This window comes from Lygodium microphyllum, chromosome 2 (assembly GCF_053477565.2).
Source record: "Lygodium microphyllum isolate KBCC chromosome 2, Lygodium_microphyllum_v1.1.10, whole genome shotgun sequence".
Taxonomy (NCBI): domain Eukaryota; kingdom Viridiplantae; phylum Streptophyta; class Polypodiopsida; order Schizaeales; family Lygodiaceae; genus Lygodium; species Lygodium microphyllum.
The window spans coordinates 127,530,576-127,549,176 of NC_141136.1; the positions used below are offsets into that span (position 1 = coordinate 127,530,576).

General features: G+C 38.2%; 2 pseudogenes; both read left to right on the forward strand.

Moving 5' to 3' along the window:
- Nucleotides 1–2,371: 2,371 nt before the first annotated feature.
- On the forward strand, nucleotides 2,372–7,180 carry LOC148040302 (putative LRR receptor-like serine/threonine-protein kinase At1g06840; annotated as a pseudogene).
- Nucleotides 7,181–7,214: 34 nt separating this feature from the next.
- Nucleotides 7,215–8,026, forward strand: LOC148040303 (putative LRR receptor-like serine/threonine-protein kinase At1g06840 pseudogene; annotated as a pseudogene).
- The last annotated feature ends 10,575 nt before the right edge of the window (nucleotides 8,027–18,601 follow it).

The following is an 18,601-nucleotide window of genomic DNA, read 5'->3' on the forward strand; positions in this document are numbered from 1 at the left end:
CATGTATCTTATCACATCATCCCTTTCTATAGTTCTTTTGAACATTGGTGCATATTCATCCTCCAATTGAAAGTGAATATCTCTCTTTCTCTTGGTACGTCCTGCACATGCATCCTGTAAAGAAAAATATATCCCAATTTTAACATTACACAATTACACCCCTTTGATTAATAGTAAGCTAAGGAATAGTAAGAACGTTTAAATATCTGGGAGCTGCAGGTCAGCATCAATCAAGCAACATGCAGCTAATTTTGGATTGGCTGAAATCACACAATTACACCCCTTTTATTCACTGTATTTGCATTCTTTTTTACCTAGTTAGATCTTGTCTCTTTCTCTTGATTTTAGTCATGATAGACCCTAATCAACCCTAATATGCCTGTAATCTTAGCTTTTAATCTACCTCTAATCAGCATTCAATCTTATCTTCTGTTCTATCCAAAATATTATCTCTCTCTCTCTCACTCACTCACTCTCTCTCTCTCTCTCTCTCTCTCAAGAAGAATTGATCAAAGATATTTAAGCACATTTATACAGAATCTTGGTTAGTGGAGAACAATAACATCATCTTATCTTCTACCCTAATTTACTCTCTGTTACTCTATCACTTATTTTCTTAGTTCATCTCACACAGTCCTCTCTCTTTCCCTCTTTCCCTCTCTCTCTCTCTCTCTCCCTCCCCTCTCTCTCTCTCTATGAATTGACACTTAAGGATTATCCAACAACTATGAAGAATAATAACATCACAGAGATTAAAAAAATAAAGATACCTCCATTATCACTTGATTGCTTGTAGTATAGAGTGTTGAAGAGGAAGATACCTTATAGCATAGTACTGAAGAGGGAGATTGCTTGTAGCAGGGTAGAGAGTGTTGTAGATAGAGATTATCTGATTTCAGCAAATGCTATCAAAACCAATCCTAAGATTGCTTGTAGCACGGTGTAGAGAGTGTTGTAGATAGTATTGAGTATTTCTTCAGAATAATTCATATGCAATAAATCATATTCTAAAAGGAAGGAGAAGAGTGCACAAAATTTTGGACAAAACTAGAGCTTTGAGAGGGAATGAAGAAATGCCCAGAAATAGGCATATACATGTCCAAAAACAATAAAAATTTACAAGGAAACTCTCGAGTCAAAAAGGTGTCTCTAGGTAAAAACTAATTTTAAAATATGATGTGTATGTCATTTTATATCATTTTTTAACTTATGCCCTTTTAAGAAGCAAGAATCAGAATGATTCTAATATATTTTCATGTTGAAAAGTCATGAGGGCATTAAAGAGTCATATATTAATGATTGGCTTCATTTTTACAGAAAATGGAATTGTATTTTTTTAGTTATGAGGATTTTGAGAAAAACTAACTTATCCTACAGTTTGAGAATAAAATAATAGGTGAATTGAAAATACAAATACGAGATTTGCTTGATTGTAGAAGACCTCTTATTCTAATATTATTTTGGAATCTCTTTTTAGAGAGAGAGAGAGGTAAGAGAAACCCCTTAAGGGGCAAAAAAGAGTCCATATTTCTCCTAATGTAAAGCCAAGCTATACATCTTACGTAAAGAGTTCATTGATTACCATGATTTTGTATCTTTTACCCATTTGGACTTATGAGGCTAGGGTTTAAGATTGATAATGTTATGTTTTTATTCACACTTTATTATATCCAACCTCTAATGCTCATTGCATTCACTTCGATCTTGTACGTGGTTCCCCCTCTCTCTCTCTCTCCCTCTCTCCCTCCCTCTCTCTTTCTCTATATTCCCCCTCTCTCTCTCTCTCTCTCTCCCTCCCTCTCTCTTTCTCTCTGTTCCCCCTCTCTCTTTCTCCCTCCCTCTCTTCTTTCTTTTTTGCTCTTTGTATATTTCTCTCTCTCTCTCTCTCTCTCTCTCTCATAGTTAGATTAAACTTTTTAATTTAACTTTATTTTTATTTAAAATAAGGAGAGAGAGAGAGAGAGAGAGAACCTAGGCCCTACACATAAGAGAGAGGGGGAAAAGGGAAGAAGAAAAATGTTTAATTAAAAAAAACTATTATCTTTCCTCTTTGCCCCCCTCCTCTCTTTGTCTTCTTCTTTTTATCCTTATTCTCTTCTTCTTCTTCTCTCTCTCTCTTCTTCTATCTCCCTCTCAAAGTGTGTGAAAAATTATATTCTAAAAGCTCTAAAATTTAAAAATAATTTTAAAAATGTTTAATTAAAAGAAAATTTTAAATTAAAATGTTTCAATTGAAAAGTGAGCATTCACTCGGAGGGCAACAACTGAAATTGGACTCTTAGATACTAGCCCTAGTCTTTTCCCTCATCACCATATCCCCACATACGAGAGATGCTATCACTGATCAAGTTGAAGGTATCATCATGTAGTCATGGAGTGTGGTCACAATAAAGCAATATTTGGATATTATAGGTGATGCTAACATGTTGTTCCTCTGTTCATTCACCACTCTTTGTCTGGAAGTATGGTCTGTTACACTTATTTATCCTTTTGCGCACAATCTTGCTTTGATTTATTGGATAATGCACTTCGCAAACACAGGTGCCTCCTTAATATGAAATTCACAAGAATTCTGGCCCCAGATTTTGGCAACTTCACTCACCTGATGATCTTGTAAGCTTTCACACAACTCAATCAACTTATCCGATTGTAAGCTTACATGCTTGTACTATGATATCCGTGTTGTATATTTCTGCCTCCTACTCACATGAGCATTGATGTCTGTATACCTATAAGGAAATACTTATACGCACCACATGGATGTCATAGCCTATAGACATGCATCTAGAGCATGGACAAATGTTCTGGGTGACCATTCAAAATCAAAGCGATAGTTTCATGCAGGTTACTTGGCTGATACGCTTTATGATTTATATTCATTTTGAAGGGACATCATGTAGAACAACATCATGGGGTCCATACGCCAAGAGATTGGAAACCTGAGGGAGCTTTATCTCCTGTGAATATACTCTAACCTAATTTATCCTCCTTCGGTCTTCAAGTACTGCTACAGGGAAAATTCAGGCCATATCTTGCATTTTGACACTTACTTTTCTTTAGGTTACTCAATGGCAACAAATTGACTAGAATTCTTCCTCCAAAGTTGGGCAACCTTGCACGATGAGAACAATATATCAGGTCCAGTGCCTGCAAGTTTCCAGAATCTGAATAAGGCAATGCATTTGTAAGTATGTGGAATTCTGTATGGTCAATGTCCTATGCTAAAGAATGAGGGCATGGGACTCAATTGTGTAGCCATATACCTCTTCTTTGCATTGCTTCTGTTTCTGCAAGCACATGAACAATAACTCATTGAATGGTAGCATTCCGAAAGAGCTACGAAACCTAGAGAGCTTAGTGCATCTGTAATGTTCCACTATCCCCTCATCAATGACATGGTTTGAAACGATTTATGAACAACTCATTTTAAATGACTATGGTGGTGCCATTTTAGTGTCAACCTTAACCTTTTTTTTTTGTATATTTAGTCTACTTGATAGCAATGATCTTACTAGAGAGCTGCTAGTTGAGTTGGAAAATATATCTACCTTACTCATTTTGTAAGGGCACGTCTTGAGTTCAGAATTTCACAAACACCTTGACCACTTTTGGTTCTTTTCATATTAAAGCTTCTTAATGTTAATGTTTTGATGCTTCATGGTGTGATAGATAACTTGACAACAATCATTTTATTGGTTCAATACCATCAAACTACTCCCACATGGTGAACCTTAAAAAAATGTAGGTACAAACTCCAACTGTCTATTACACCTTTTTCTTCTATCTAGTTCCATATATAATCAAGCCTCCTATATCCATTCACATTAATGATGCAATTTTTGTTAGTCATTCCATCTAAAGAATATAAAAGAATGACACATGTTCAAGTCTTAATAGCACAAGCTCATCATGCACGTTTTTGTTTAAGGATGAGCATAGTGTGCTATACAACATCAATAACACTTTTCAATGCTATTGGGGATGATAAGATGGCTATTGGAAAAGTTGGAAACTGCAAAAAATCAGTTCGACATTTTCCTCTTGTTCTGAATATCTCTTATGGGGTAAAGAATCTCAATGGTCCATGCTAATTGGTAGGAACCTGAGGAATTGTAACTTGATTAGACAAATACCAGATCTTACACATCTAACTTATTTGGGATACTTGTGAGTATACAATGTCAAGCTTTGTGAGTATACATGAGCTTCTCATGGACAACTCGACTGAATGATGGATTCTTTAATCTTCTAATAATACACATATTTGGTTCTTGTTCTTATCTGTTAATGTAGAGATCTTAGTCACAACCAGCTGAGTGGGATGCTTCCATCTGGGCCTCTTTCTACAATTCTTACAACTATGTAGGTGTTCAAAGTTTCATGATACTGGGCTGATTTTGTAGTGTCAAGTCTAACCACTTTCATGTCTTATTCAGTGACTTATGTTACAATCAGCTGGATGGGCCAATGGCACTGGACTTTTTGGAAGTGCCAAAACTGGAGTTTTTGTAAGTGTTCTAGCTGATGGCAAGTCTACAATGACTCATTTTGTCTGCCTTGAATGATCATTTATTATGCATGGGAGTCTACATTGGTGCTATAGTTTGTATTGTTGTCAGACTTAATATTCCTTATATGCTGCCTTGCTACAAAATCTTGCAGGACAACTCATTAGATGGAAACATTACTGAATATCCAACACGATGCCTTTTCAATTCACACTCAATATTTGTTATGTAAGAAATCTCCTCGACACCCTAGTTTTCTTTATTTTTGATATATGTTCATGGACTATGTTTCAAACTGCACATTCATAAAACATGCTAATGCTCTACTCGTAATAAATTAAGTATGCCCTCGAAACAATATGGACTTAAAACAAGAGGAATGAATTAAGGCTTGTAGAACATGCTAAAGGGCATATTATGGCATGGAAAAGGTACCTTCATATATGAAGCTCATCTAAAACAATAGTTCGCACTTTGGTATGGGCTTTACTTTGTTTATGTGATTATATATATTTGAGACAGAAGAGGAGGGCTTGCAAGTCACATCGCGCTTTTACCCCCTTTCAAAGCTATTGGTGTTGTCATGATTGTCATATTAAAACTCAAGGATGCATAATCAATTAATTAATACATAATCTCTAATGTCAACATTAATCGATTAATTAATTGATGCATAATTGTCATATTAAGACTCAAGGATGCATATTAAGACCAATATTAATCAATTAATTAATTAACACAAAATCTCTAATGTCAACATTGACATTAGTGGGCCAATAAATTGGTTTAGGCTAGAATTTGACATTGGGTATTATCAAGTATCTATCAAACATAACTTACCATACACCTTTTGTCTTTCACACCAATTGATATTTTAGGGTTGTGGGTCTCACACTAATGAAATAATTAATGCGCATCTCACATGTGCAAGTCACATTTGCACATGTCCTTATGACTTTAGCTTTTTGTGACTCTTGTAATCTTGTAATTTTGTTGTGATTACAATTCCTCTTTACCAAACAAAAAATGATGCTTATGCCTCCCCTCTATGATTTTGCAGGGACTTTTAGAACAAAAATCTTAGTATGTTCATCCCTGGCACATTCGATTTTGTATAGAATGTCAGATTCAAGTGAACTCGGATCTTGTAAGGTTTTTTAGGCCTCTTTCGATGCCAATTGTGAGTAGTAGAAGTGGAAAAATGGGGGAGGTAATTGATACTGGGAAAGAATTGTTGCCAGGTTGTTTAGAAATCCAGTGTGTAGCAATACATCTTTATTACCACCAAACGTCTGCACAGTCTTTAATGGAATGAGTATCTGGATTATGGATTACTAACTCAGCAAGGTGTCTGCCAATACGCCTATCCTCTCGAAGTAGGATATTGACTGAAGAGTCCAAGTTTTGCTATCTTTGAACCCTACGAGGATATGTTCTGAGATTACATGTCATCAGGTCTGAACTTCTCATCATATCACGTAAATGTGCCCTAGTAAAATTTGGAACCTGGTCCACATATGTGGATGTCAATCATGCTGTTCCTGAGTAGAGATATTTTCAATAACTCAAAGGTCCAATACCTTTACGATACCTTCAGAACTTGGAACATTCCTGACAATAGTACATTTGGTCCTTACGATCTAATATCCTTCGCCATAGGGTTTCCTTACAATGGTAAGCTTTCACCCATTGACTTGCAATTCCTCGCTCAAGGAGTTTTGTCTTTCCAATGTTGATTTCTACTCTTTGTTTTCTCATTTGGGCTCACAATCTTATTGATTGTGCAGAATCATTTGCTGCACCTAGAAAGAGCTTGAGTGGAGGTGCTATTGCAGGTATCGTGACGGCTATAGCTGCGTTTACAGCCATAGTGGTCAGTGCTGTGATGTTATTCGTTATTCGGTGCCACAGTCCCTCCAAAGAAAGTATGATTCCACCCCCCTTCTATTGATGCATGAACCCTCATACTGTGAAACATTGTAATATTGAACATGTTTTCTTTTGTTTGCTGCACACTACAAATGGAGCATCTTTACTTATTGGCTATTGATTAGGGTTTTAGATTACTTGTCTAGTAATATGGAAATTAAATGTTCTACTGTGAGAATTATTATCAGGGCTATGGTTAACATCCTTAATTTGAATTATTTTTAAGTTTTGAGATATTTGGTGCATTCAAGGATTCCATAACCAAAGACCAAGTACTAACAGAGCATTTTGTGGTTCTTTGTAGAGAAACACTATCGACATATTAAAGTAGCGCATGCGAAAGATTTTACATATGAAGAAATGTCAAAGGCCACCAAGAATTTTGATGATTCCATGCATATTGGGAAAGGTGGATATGGGAAAGTCTACAAGGCTATTTTGGCCGATGGGTTAGTAGCTACAGTAAAGCGTGCACAAGAGGGATCATTACAGGGTGCAAAAGAATTCTATACAGAGCTAGAAATGCTTTCACGTGTTCATCATCGCAACCTCATTTCCCTGTTAGGCTTTTGTGATGATCAAGGTAAACAGGTATGCATTGTAGGGTTTCTACCTTCCTCATAGTTTAAGAAGTGTCTGCTTTCTAAACTAGTAAGAAGAACTTATCTTGGGCTTCGTTGCAGATGCTTGTGTATGAGTTCATGGAAAATGGTACCTTATGAGAGCATCTTAATTGTGAGTAAAAATTTTCATTATGATCTTCTTCAAAACCAGTACATGAATCTAGTTGTATTGATATCTATATATCAATTCTACAGTAGTTGAAGAGCTTCTCCTTCATTGATATCTGAGGGACTGTAATGTTTCAACAAAATTGAAGGTGGCCCTAGATTTTCCAACCCAATCATACCCTACTCTGGATGCTATGGTTCTAAAGTGATCATAGTTATTCTTGGAGTGCGAATCACACTATTGCTTGCTAAATAAGTGCCAAAATTTCTTGTAGGGCTACTTGGATCGAGAGTACTTATTGACCCACAAACTCACCAACAAAAGTGACGTTTACAATTTTGGAGTTGTCTTACTAGAGCTCATAACAGGCATGCAACCCATTTCACATGGGAAAAATCTTGTTAGGGAGGTAAGGATTTAGCAATCTCTAGTAGTTTTCTATCTCAAAAATAAAGTGTTCTTTTTAGAAAGGATTTCAAGTTAGGAAAAATCTAATGGATGTGGAGTGCTACAAGTCAACCTTGCATATGAGGCTAGCATGATGGTGTCCATTGTAGACCCACAGATGGGCTTATATCCATCTGAACCTCTGGAGCCTCTGATGAGACTAGAAATTTCTTGATGCAAGGATGATACAGACTCTTGTCTATCTGGCTGAAGTAGTGAGGAAGTTGGAAGCCATATGGCATAAAACACTGATGCGAGAGTCCATGACCTCATTTGAGATATATTCAAGAGACACTGATAGTTCTCCCACCAAGCCGAATGCATTAGGTTTGAACAATCCTTACATATCATTCGACATAGATGGAAGTGTGTTGATGAGTGGAACTATCCCAAACCTTTCTCCAAGGTAGTTGTTTGCAGGACATCGCCATATGATTCCATGGTTGAAATACAACCAATACCAATCTTGTGAAGCTTCTTAGCCTCTGGTCTGTAGACATTGCATGCAAATCCTTTTCACATAAGTTATCAACGCCATAGTTGTAAATGAACCTAACTATGGTACCAATCATTTCCCTAGCCTTGGTGGGTATGCATGCACGTCCATATATTTTCCACATAGATTCTCAATGCACGAGTGTTTCCCTATAGGTAGTGGTTGTTTCTACATGCATGTACACATGATAAAGCACTAACAGTACTTCACATGGTTGACATCATTGTGAAGCTTGTGAGGCTACACCTTCCCTAGCTAAGTTGGTTTTCTCAGCCATGGAGTTCAGCCTGAAAACATGTGCAAACACGTTGGCTGGGCAGATCTGTGTTGCTGCACATCTTGCTTATTACTATAATAATAATGCACTCACTGGTGCTCAATCAGTCCTTGGAAGACTCCTCAGCAAGCCACAGCTCCTGCTTCAAGCAATGAGACTCCAATGCTTCACAGTACATACCTCTGTGTGACCATTGATGGAAATGACAGTCAGTCCTCTTCTTTTTTCAGCCCTTCAAGTCAGTCTTCAAGTCTTCTTCTTCAGTGCATTCCACCAGTGAGCCCATTCATGGCTTTGATACCATGTTAGATTTCATGGAAGCAGGAAGGAGAGCAACACGGAGTGAAGCAACATGCTTCCTCTCTCTATTCTTCTTCTTATTCATGTAGCACACCCATAGTGCATATACACTCTGGATTGTATGCTGTAGTTAGAGCCAACTTGATTCCTAGTTGAGAGGAAAACTCCCTAGCTTCATCTGCATCCAATTCACCGCGATCCGCAGTGATCTTACCCACACAGCCATACCTGCAGAAAATTTCTTCCAATAAGAACTTACACACTGCACTAGTGGTCTTCGTTCTCAAAGATCTGCCCTCAACATGATTGGTAAGATCCTCTCTAGCCAAAACAATATATCTCATCTGCCATAGACCCATAGGCATAGTAACCAAGTCAACTACCCACTTATAATGAATGCATAGCGGATAGGTCGGATGAAGCTCATCTCGATGACACACTACTGAATACATCTGGCAATCTCTACAAGTCTCTACAAAGTGAGAAACATCTCTATACATGCCTTTCCACCAATATTTCTCCTTGATTTTCTCATAAGTAGCCCACACTCCTCTATGACCAGCCTAAGGACTCTCATGAAACTCCCTCATCACCTGTAACTGTGTCTCTTTATCGCAGACAACCCGCAAAGGTAATCCGCCTCTTTTCTTTGGATGCTTCCAAAGAAATCCATCCTTGAGAAAATAACCATAGGCCAGAAAAGAGAGGGAGGCCCTGGTTCATCTTCTCTTCTTCTATTTTCTTCAATTACAACTTCTTTATGATTGATGTCAGCCAAATGTGCAAAGGTGAAAAAAGAATCTACCAGTTCTTTCCAACCAGTTATTCCTCGAATGCATTGACTGGCGTTAGCCAAATATTATTTAGCTCCTTTACCACGTTCCATTTAATCTAGTGCTTGCATCCATACTTTAGATTGCACATTAGCTTTACGTGCTTTCAAAATTGATTTAATTGGCTTAATTTGCAGCCCATAGGTAGCTGCATCAATTGCTACATAGACATTCTTTATAGCTAAATCTTCTAATCTTTTCTTCATTGCACCATTTCCAAAATTTGACACCCTTGGAAGACCAGTTTCAACTACATGAATTTTTCTATCTTTCCAGAAGACGAGGTGCAGTGCTTTAGCCTCACGGAAGGCAGAACACTCCCTCTTGTCATGTTTTTGGTTATCACACCAAATATAGCGCCTCTTAAAGCCTTCTCTCATGGGTCTTTGAGTTGATGAACGTCCTCGTTCTTCAACTTTGACATCCAACTTCTCCACCTTGGAACTAACTTCTATAAGATTCAAATGAAGGTCATGCATGCTTTTAATGAGTTCATCCATGCATCATTTTTAGAAGGAACAAAAGAAGTGAATAGACCATATGAACATCCATTTGAAATGATAAAATTGAAAACTAAACCACCATAACTCCAAGAAAAAGCACCATCAAAAAATAGACAGCTTGATGTCTACTACAGAACCTATTGTAGTAAAATGAAGATATCTTGTGACAAGCACATCCAAATCAAGTGTGCTATGAGTCAAAAGAAAGCTCATCAGATATACTTGCATCCCATGTAGGTATTCCTCTTTTGTAATCAATTCAGAATTGAAATTGAGCCAAAACGGTAAGCTATCTAGAAATTGTTTATAATAGAACAATAGATAAAATTACTATTTTTCAGCCAAATAAACATTTGAAAGATAATGATTTTGAACCCCAATATGGATGTTAGCCTAATAAAGGTGCAAAATCCTGCTCATAACCTCCTGGAGCAAAAGGTATACCATCATAATAATGATCAAGAGCAGAAGATTTGTCATTAAACTCATAATCTTGACCACTCGGGTTAAATGGTAAGAAAGATCCCCATAATCATCACGATAAGCATATTCATCATTCGTCATATTATAACCATCATGAATCTCATGTACATCCTCATTATCAGTATGCCAATCATCAAAATCAATACCCAAGTTGTCATAACCATGATCATATGCATCTAACTCCTCTTCTAACTGATGTAGTTCCTGATTGAGTTCCTGATTGAGTGTGAACTGATGCATATCCTCAACTAATCCATCATAAACATGATCAAGAATTGTAAAGTCATCATTTTCAGCATGCACATGTTCCTCCTTAAATGGTCCAAAAGGCTGATTACGTACCAAGTGATCTTCATATACATTGGCTTCAACTACAACATCAACTTGTTGATAAGCTTTGTCTTCTTCATATGGTTGACCTTCATGATCTTCATCTTGTTCATTAACCCCTTCATGTTCTTGCTCTTTCCCATCATAAAACCCATTATCCACTTCAATATCATCATTACCTTGAAGAGACAAAGAGTTCAGCACTACAGTTGGTTGATTTTAGTTGATTTGATGTCCAAGATATATGGAATAATCCTCTTCATTCTTGCTTTTACAAAGTATACTTGTTGTCCATGATTTACTTCTGCAGATTTAGACATAGAATCACATGTTGCAAAGTAGGCGGAACACAATCCTTGAGGTCAATGCACCAAGTAGCTATTGCTGTAAGCATTTTCTTTTTCCATGAAGCATTTTTTAGCAAAAGATTAATAGCCATCTTTACACAATCACAAAATTCCTTCATGGTAGATAGAGATACGAATCAGGATGAAAGCAACATATTCTATTAGCTTAATAGAACATTTCCCAAGAAGTTTGATCAATGAATTCATACCAATATCCAAGATTTTCCATGCTAGTTGTTCTTCTAATGAATTCCATGATCGCTTACTAACCAATGGAGGTGTATGATTTATTGTAGCCCACTCATTGTCATTAATCTCAGCAAAGAGAGTAGAAAGCAATACCAATGCATATTCTAACTGTTGATGAGACGATTGATTATACAATGATATCAACCAATGTAATACATCCTTGCCTTGAAAGGACTGCAAAAGAGTAGTAGCACTGCTACAAAAGTACTTCATTGATGCCCACAAATCAACTTGAGGCTGCACTTTCTCCATGGTTTGTAATCCCAATAACATGCATTTAGCTTCAACATTGCATATACATTCTTGTAAGATACTATTACCATAGAGATTGATAAGAGCCTGCATTACACCTTGCTAAACCAACTAAGAGGTATGTGGTTGCAACTAATGGATAAGTACTTGCTCAACCAAACTCACATCTATCTCTTCTAATGCCATTTGAGATTCATCATAAGCCATAAAATCATGTGCCAAAGTACTCATAATGTCTACCAAAGGAATATACAACCTCTTAGAAGCAACATCTCTAATTAGACCTATAATACTCTGTTTCTCTGTCTGTGGAAAGTGCAGTCCTGCAGTACTTATAGGTACTAAATCAACCATAACTTTTGACTGAAAGCTCTGATTGACAAACTTTCTGATTCAAATTGAAGCTAACACTTTCCTCTTCAAAGAAAGCACTTAACAGTAAATTTTAGAGTAGGTTAGAAAAAGATATGATAGCCCAAAGTTGGCAAACTAAAACTATCTACAACCTGTCCTATTTTGAATGAGTCTGTAAGAGGTCTATAGACCCACTTTGACCTTGTTGAACCTTGAATACTCACAAATAGAACTAAAGAGTTCTGTAGGATACCAAGACATCAATTCAGGATCAATAAACTGTAAACAAAGTCCCATACCATCCATTTTAGTGGCTATAATGAAGGAGTAATGTCCTGAAATCACTGTATGAATTGAATCACTACCTAGATGAATCAACTAATGTCGACATGACCATTTGCAATGAATATGTGAACATCTTCTTATCATGCCAATTCAATTGTTGCCTCTCACCCTTAACTTATGGCACAACAATCAGACTTGTACAAAATGTTGTTATCTTGGTACAGCTCGAAACTAGTGATCATGTATGGTATAGAAGTCTTAAACTTGCATAATATGCTACTAATCTATCACGAGAACAAGATTTGATGCTGTGTGCACGGATGTTATTGCAGCCAAATTGTCAACTATTGCAACTTCCCCTCCAATAGAATATGCATCTAACTCAACAAAGACACTGCTTAGTCAATCCATGACTCTATCACTTGATAGTGTTCTAGTTGCTCCTCAGTCAGTTCAGTGGATTGCATTCTAGCAATCTTATCAAAGAACTAAACCTTCATACAAGGATATGACCTGACTGATTGCCTTGTCATGGAGCTATTGCTGACCACTCTGAACCATTGGTTCAAGTACGTCTAATGATACAACAAATGAGGAAGCCTTCTCACACTTATTTAGTTTGCAAACACCTGTTCCAACAATACTAACTCTATTTTAGAATCTAAATCAAGTATGAGTGGTTTTGATCTATAAGTGATTAATGCCAAGGAGTTAATGAAAGAGCCTGCTATCAAAACTGGAAATCCGTGCCCAATTCTATCTTCAAGATCCCTTTTCTTACAGTAGTGGAAAAGCTTATATGGCAAGGTTTTGAAGAAATTTCTTGAGGATACAGGTGTCTACATTAGTGATATTACTTCTTTGATCCCTCTTTCTGATGGCTCAGCTCAAACTACTCTAAAAATAGGTCGTGAGGTTGCAAACTGTGATGCCTATCAAAGGAACATTCTAGTGTTGTCTTTTGCTCCAAGGGACACCCATGAAGCTCAATGCAGTTTGTATTAAAATGAAGAGTACTTTAAGCATGTTACTTCAGGCATGTCACTATTGCCAAGAAGCATGTCAGTGTCAAAAATGATGCTCTGCCATCCTCATCATCTAGTTGCCCTACTATCTAGTACCTTCCAGCATTGTCAAAAGGTCCTTATATGAGTAAATCATCTCAGACAACATGGGTAATGATGCCCCCATCGATTACTTTTTGATCATCCATGATTACCTCTAATGAATGGCTGATCTCTTTGGTATTAGACAGTTCAAAGTCACATTCTCTATAGCCTTCAGGGATATAAGTATCCTAGGCCTCATAAGACTAAGGATCTAGGACAATATCTATGCCCTGTAACCCTTTCAGTGTGATGTGAGCCATCAGCTACTACTGTTAGCTTCTCAACTGAACCTCTGACCCTCGACATTCCACTCCTCCGATTAATATTTCTACCTCTCTTGTTCATGACCTCTACAAGCTTTCTCCTGCCATTTAAACTCTGAGATGCTAACACCTGTACATCTGTTTGACTGTGATTTAAAAAAAAAAATTAATGAAAAGAAGGAATATTTGCTAGCATAAAGCACCCCTGCGAATTGCCTACATCATCTCGGGAGTTTGGTTCAAGGAAGCTTCCATCTTTCACACGAATGGACGGATGGATTTTTGTGGACTTGCTTGGCTTGGCAGGGATAGAATTGTCTTTAAAGGCTCCATTACCCTTTGAAAAGCCACTCTGGCCTTCCTACAATGTGTGACGACCTGGTAGGGACAAGATTGTCTTCTAAGGAAGAACCTCGACCATATGAAGATAGTTTCGTACTTATCCACAATCTATTGTACCCTTGGCATTTGAAAATACAAGTCTCTAGATGAAGCCTCACAAAAATTTGCTTGTATATGGGCCACAGAAATCTGCCTATATGTGATCCAAACCAGGCTATTGAAGAGGAAGGAATCGAATAGCTCTGCTTTGAGTACAAATGCTCACTCATGACATAGAAAGCTGCTAGTATGTATGACTCTGAAGAGGAAGGAATCAATAGTTGTGCTTCGAGTATGAATGCTCTAGAATCTGAAAACGGAAAAGTTTGTTGCATGTTCCAAATAGTCGTCATTATACATTCCAACAAGCTTTTGCATAAAATGCATCTCACAAAAATAGTTCAGAGGAAGGTCTTCAAAATCAACCACAGCCTTTTCGAAGCTCAAGTACTTGGGGATAAGCTCCTCACAGTTGTCTTTTGTGGCCCCCAATGGCTGCCTGAGAGCTCAAGGAGCTCTTCAAATCCTCATCATACTTCAGCATGAAGTGTAGACGTAGAATGCGGGCAGTTTATATTGAAGTCTTGTATGATGAAATAGTGGCCTATGAGCTATAAGAGTACTCTAAAGAAAGCTTGGAGCATGAAGACTCAAGCTCTCAGGTCCATTTTGGTAGTAGAACTCATGGGAGAGAGAGAGAATGGAGGTTTTGGCTATGGAGGTTGAAGGAAGCTTGGGCAGGAGAGAGAAATAATGTTTAACAAAACCAAACCCTACCTCCCAAAAGTAACCCCAACCAAACTCATTCCCAAACTACAATTACATGCATTTATCCCATCTTCCTTCATTTTTGGACCACAATAGGTCATGAGCTGTCAAATTTGGTCGCCATTGTCCACTGGATACTGTCATGATCCACCATCTTTAGCATGGTTTGATGTAGTCACCATAGTTCTAACCATGATTTTCCTTGTGCTAGTTACCCTAGCTAACTAGGCACAGGCAAACATGGTTCCAAACCAAGCCAAACATATTGTAACCAAATTTTTCATGACTGTGACCTCCCCAACAAGATCTTAAATCACGAAAATGATGTTGCACAAGGATCAAAGACACAAGCTCTGATACCACTTTTCATAGAGAGAACTAGAGAGAGAGAAAGAGGAGAGAGAAGATTGCAGAGGAGAGAGAAAGATTGCAGAAAGAGAGAGAAAGAGAGTGACGAGGAGAGAGATAAAACTAGAATTGGAAAGACAAGAAAGAGATAGAAGCCATAGAAGTTGTGAGCAAGATGGGAGAGAAGGACAATAATTGTATTAATGTGTTAAAAGATAAAAAATAGAAAATTTACATGTCCACTCCTTTTATACCAATGTTAGTGTGACATGGCAATACACACTAAATCCCTATTCTTCCCAGCTTCTTATAGTCAAGATTAGAGTTGACTCTATCAAGTCTATTGGCTCCCCAAGTAGGGGCCACCTGTCTATTATGCCAAGTGAAGGGCATCAAGTTCTCCTGCTGGAAGAGTAGATTTAGATCTCTCATATCATGATTTCCTTGCAAGGCTTCCCATGCTATTCTCTCTCCCTTCGACATGGATCCAAAACCACAAGATCAATTTGTTTGCCAATAATGTCATATTCCATTTCCCTGCAAGCAGAGTTGGGGTGGATTCCAGCTTCCCCTTCATTCATACCCATAGACGATGCCTTTTAGTTGATATATTGGGGGCATATATAGACACTAAAATTATCTCTTCACCACTAATGGAAGCTCTAACTGCAATAGCGATACCATCCCCCTTTTTCCATGCAAGCTGAGGTCGGATGTCATCTCTAACAGCTAAAATGCTCCCACCTTTGCCTCGGGCCAAAGTGTTAGCATAGACTGCGAATCCTGGGATAGAGATCATGTCCACGTATTCGCCACTTAATTTGATCTCTTATAGAGCCACAACCAGAGGCTTGTGAGATTTAATAAGCTTCGTGCATTGTTTCCATCTCCACTCACTATTCACAATGAAGCTATTCATGGAAGTCAATTTCAATGTGTTAAGAGCCATCAATAGCTACATAGACATTACCGTCAACCAGAGGTTTGCGAGCGATTTTCTTGAGAGACAATATGCTTTGCTTCTTCTTGACTTTGGCTGTGGTTCATCCATTCTTTGGTGGGGCATTTTCCTTTTATGTCTACGTGGAGTTGGTAGGATGTTGCTCGCAATCCCTATCCATGGCATTCCCTACATTCTGTATACTCTTTGTATACTCTAGGTGGGTTTACGAGGAGGCTTGCCAATTGCCCCTTCTTGTTGCTTCTTCTCCATCTCCGATTCCTTGACCTTAAATGGTTTAGCTTGGGTTTTTTCTTCTTGATCTTTCATTTGAGAGACATTATTAGATGTAGTGTTTTGCAACGGATTTTTTTTGGGGCAATTTCGGGCAAAATGCCCATTCTCATGGCACTTATAACCAGCACCTCAAAGCCTGACAAAACCATGATCTCGAGGTAATCTAGAGGCTCGTTTCTTTGATCCCATAGCACACAAGCCTGCCGTTTAGCTTTGAGTTTTCCAAAAAGGGTAGCAGGAGAGGGCACATAGCGGACTTTGCCCAGGCCTTGGGCCATTTTCTCAACCTCTTTGTCAAGCCAGATTAGGAGGTCAGTAAAGGAGACCCATACCAGGCATTCGTGCATGAGAACCCCTTCAGGAGAAAATGAAGCACTCCACGGGATTGTATGCACTAGGTTGCCTTTGTGCCCCATAGAAAAGCCAAGGACCCAATCACGTTCAGCTTTGGTTCCCACCAAGACCAAGTAGAAGCCTTTCTGAATGAATTTGTATTGCTGAAGGGTGACCTTTCCATCGTAGGTATTGTCGAACCAGTGTAAGAAATCGTCCTCACCAAGAGGGCATCCCATGAAATATAGAAAAAGACCAGCAGAGAGCATGTCATCATACCTTTGTTTAACCCTATCAAAGGTGAAGGAAATTGAGGTTTTGTGTACTTTCTTGTTAGTCTAAGCAATGCCAGCTTTGCATGCTTCATTGTACTTGATCTGCTCATGTCGCAACTATTTCTCGACTTCCACCATGTTGATGCCTGCATGTTTGAGGGCCTCTCTATAATCCATGTGCAGGGCTTGCTCTATGCTTAGAACTTCATCCACATTCTCCATTCTCTGCCTTTTTCCTAAGGTGATGACTCCTACATGCATGCAAGTAGGGGACAAATAATACGTGCTAATGTGACCCACAAAACGGGGCAAAGGAACTCTCTGCAAGGCAAAGGAGCTCTCAATTCTCTCTCTCCTATCTCGGGCTCTCTCAAGTACAACCAACATAAATGGAGTTGCATGGAGGACAACTTGCACAGAAAGAGCAGGTGTAGTGGCAACGATTGCCATGCTACTAGCGGGAGGAGTATGTGCAATAGCATATTCGATATGGAAACTCTCTACACACTAGATGCTTCATTGAGCTAATCACATGGAGTAACTGGCGTAGCAATTGCCACACCATGCAGCTTGCCGGTAGGATTGCTGGTAGGAGATATGCAAGCTGGTGGAGAAAGACTATCTAGTGTTGGGCTCAACTACTAAACATGGCGATCCTAGTGCCATTCACACATCGATCATGCTTAGCTTGGAGGTATTAATTAGCACGTGGTTGTCTACATTTACGAGATAGAAGTAATGATGTTAATGTAGCCAATGCTCATGTGCGTGGGCCCATGAGCATGTGTGCAGACCCATATATGTGTGATGATGTTGATCAAGCTTTTCCAAGGTATATCTGCCATGTAGGAATGGTGCAAAGTTTGGAAGTTTTTTCAATTATAATGTTATATAGATATAGATGTAGATATATAGATTATATAAATAATGCTATGTAGATATATAGATGTGCTATAGATGGTGGTCTAGAAGTATTATCTAGCACTAGATGTCACCTCCAAAAAGTAAGGCCTAGAAAAAATATATTATGCACTTGAGGGTTCTTCTAAATTACATTGTACAACTCCATTTAAAAAATGGTGTATTAGGGTAATTTTGCAACACATCACTTTCTCTAAAAAGTTTTATTGCAATGCAATATGCACACTATAGCTTTCCATGCTTCGTGTGTTGCATAGTTCTCCATTATAGCTTTCGTGGTGCCTTGCCCAACTCTTACTAGACTTTGTGCAAATCTTGAAAGTTTAAGTGGATGTGTTGTGGCATGTTCTTTTGCCTCCTTGCAAAAAATGTGATTATCTTTACTTGTTGGACTCTCCAAAATCTAGTAAAGCATCTTATTGTAGACGTGCTTCAAGCATTGCAACATACATGAAACAAACTATTGAAATGTACACTATTTGCATAAGGTTTAATTGATATAATATAGGGGGCTCCTTGTCTAGTGTGGTTCATGTGACATAATGCACAAACACACACACACACACACACACACTCTCTCTCTCTCTCTCTCTCTCTCTCTCTCTCTCTCTCAATCAATCAATCAATAAAGTGGCTATCCT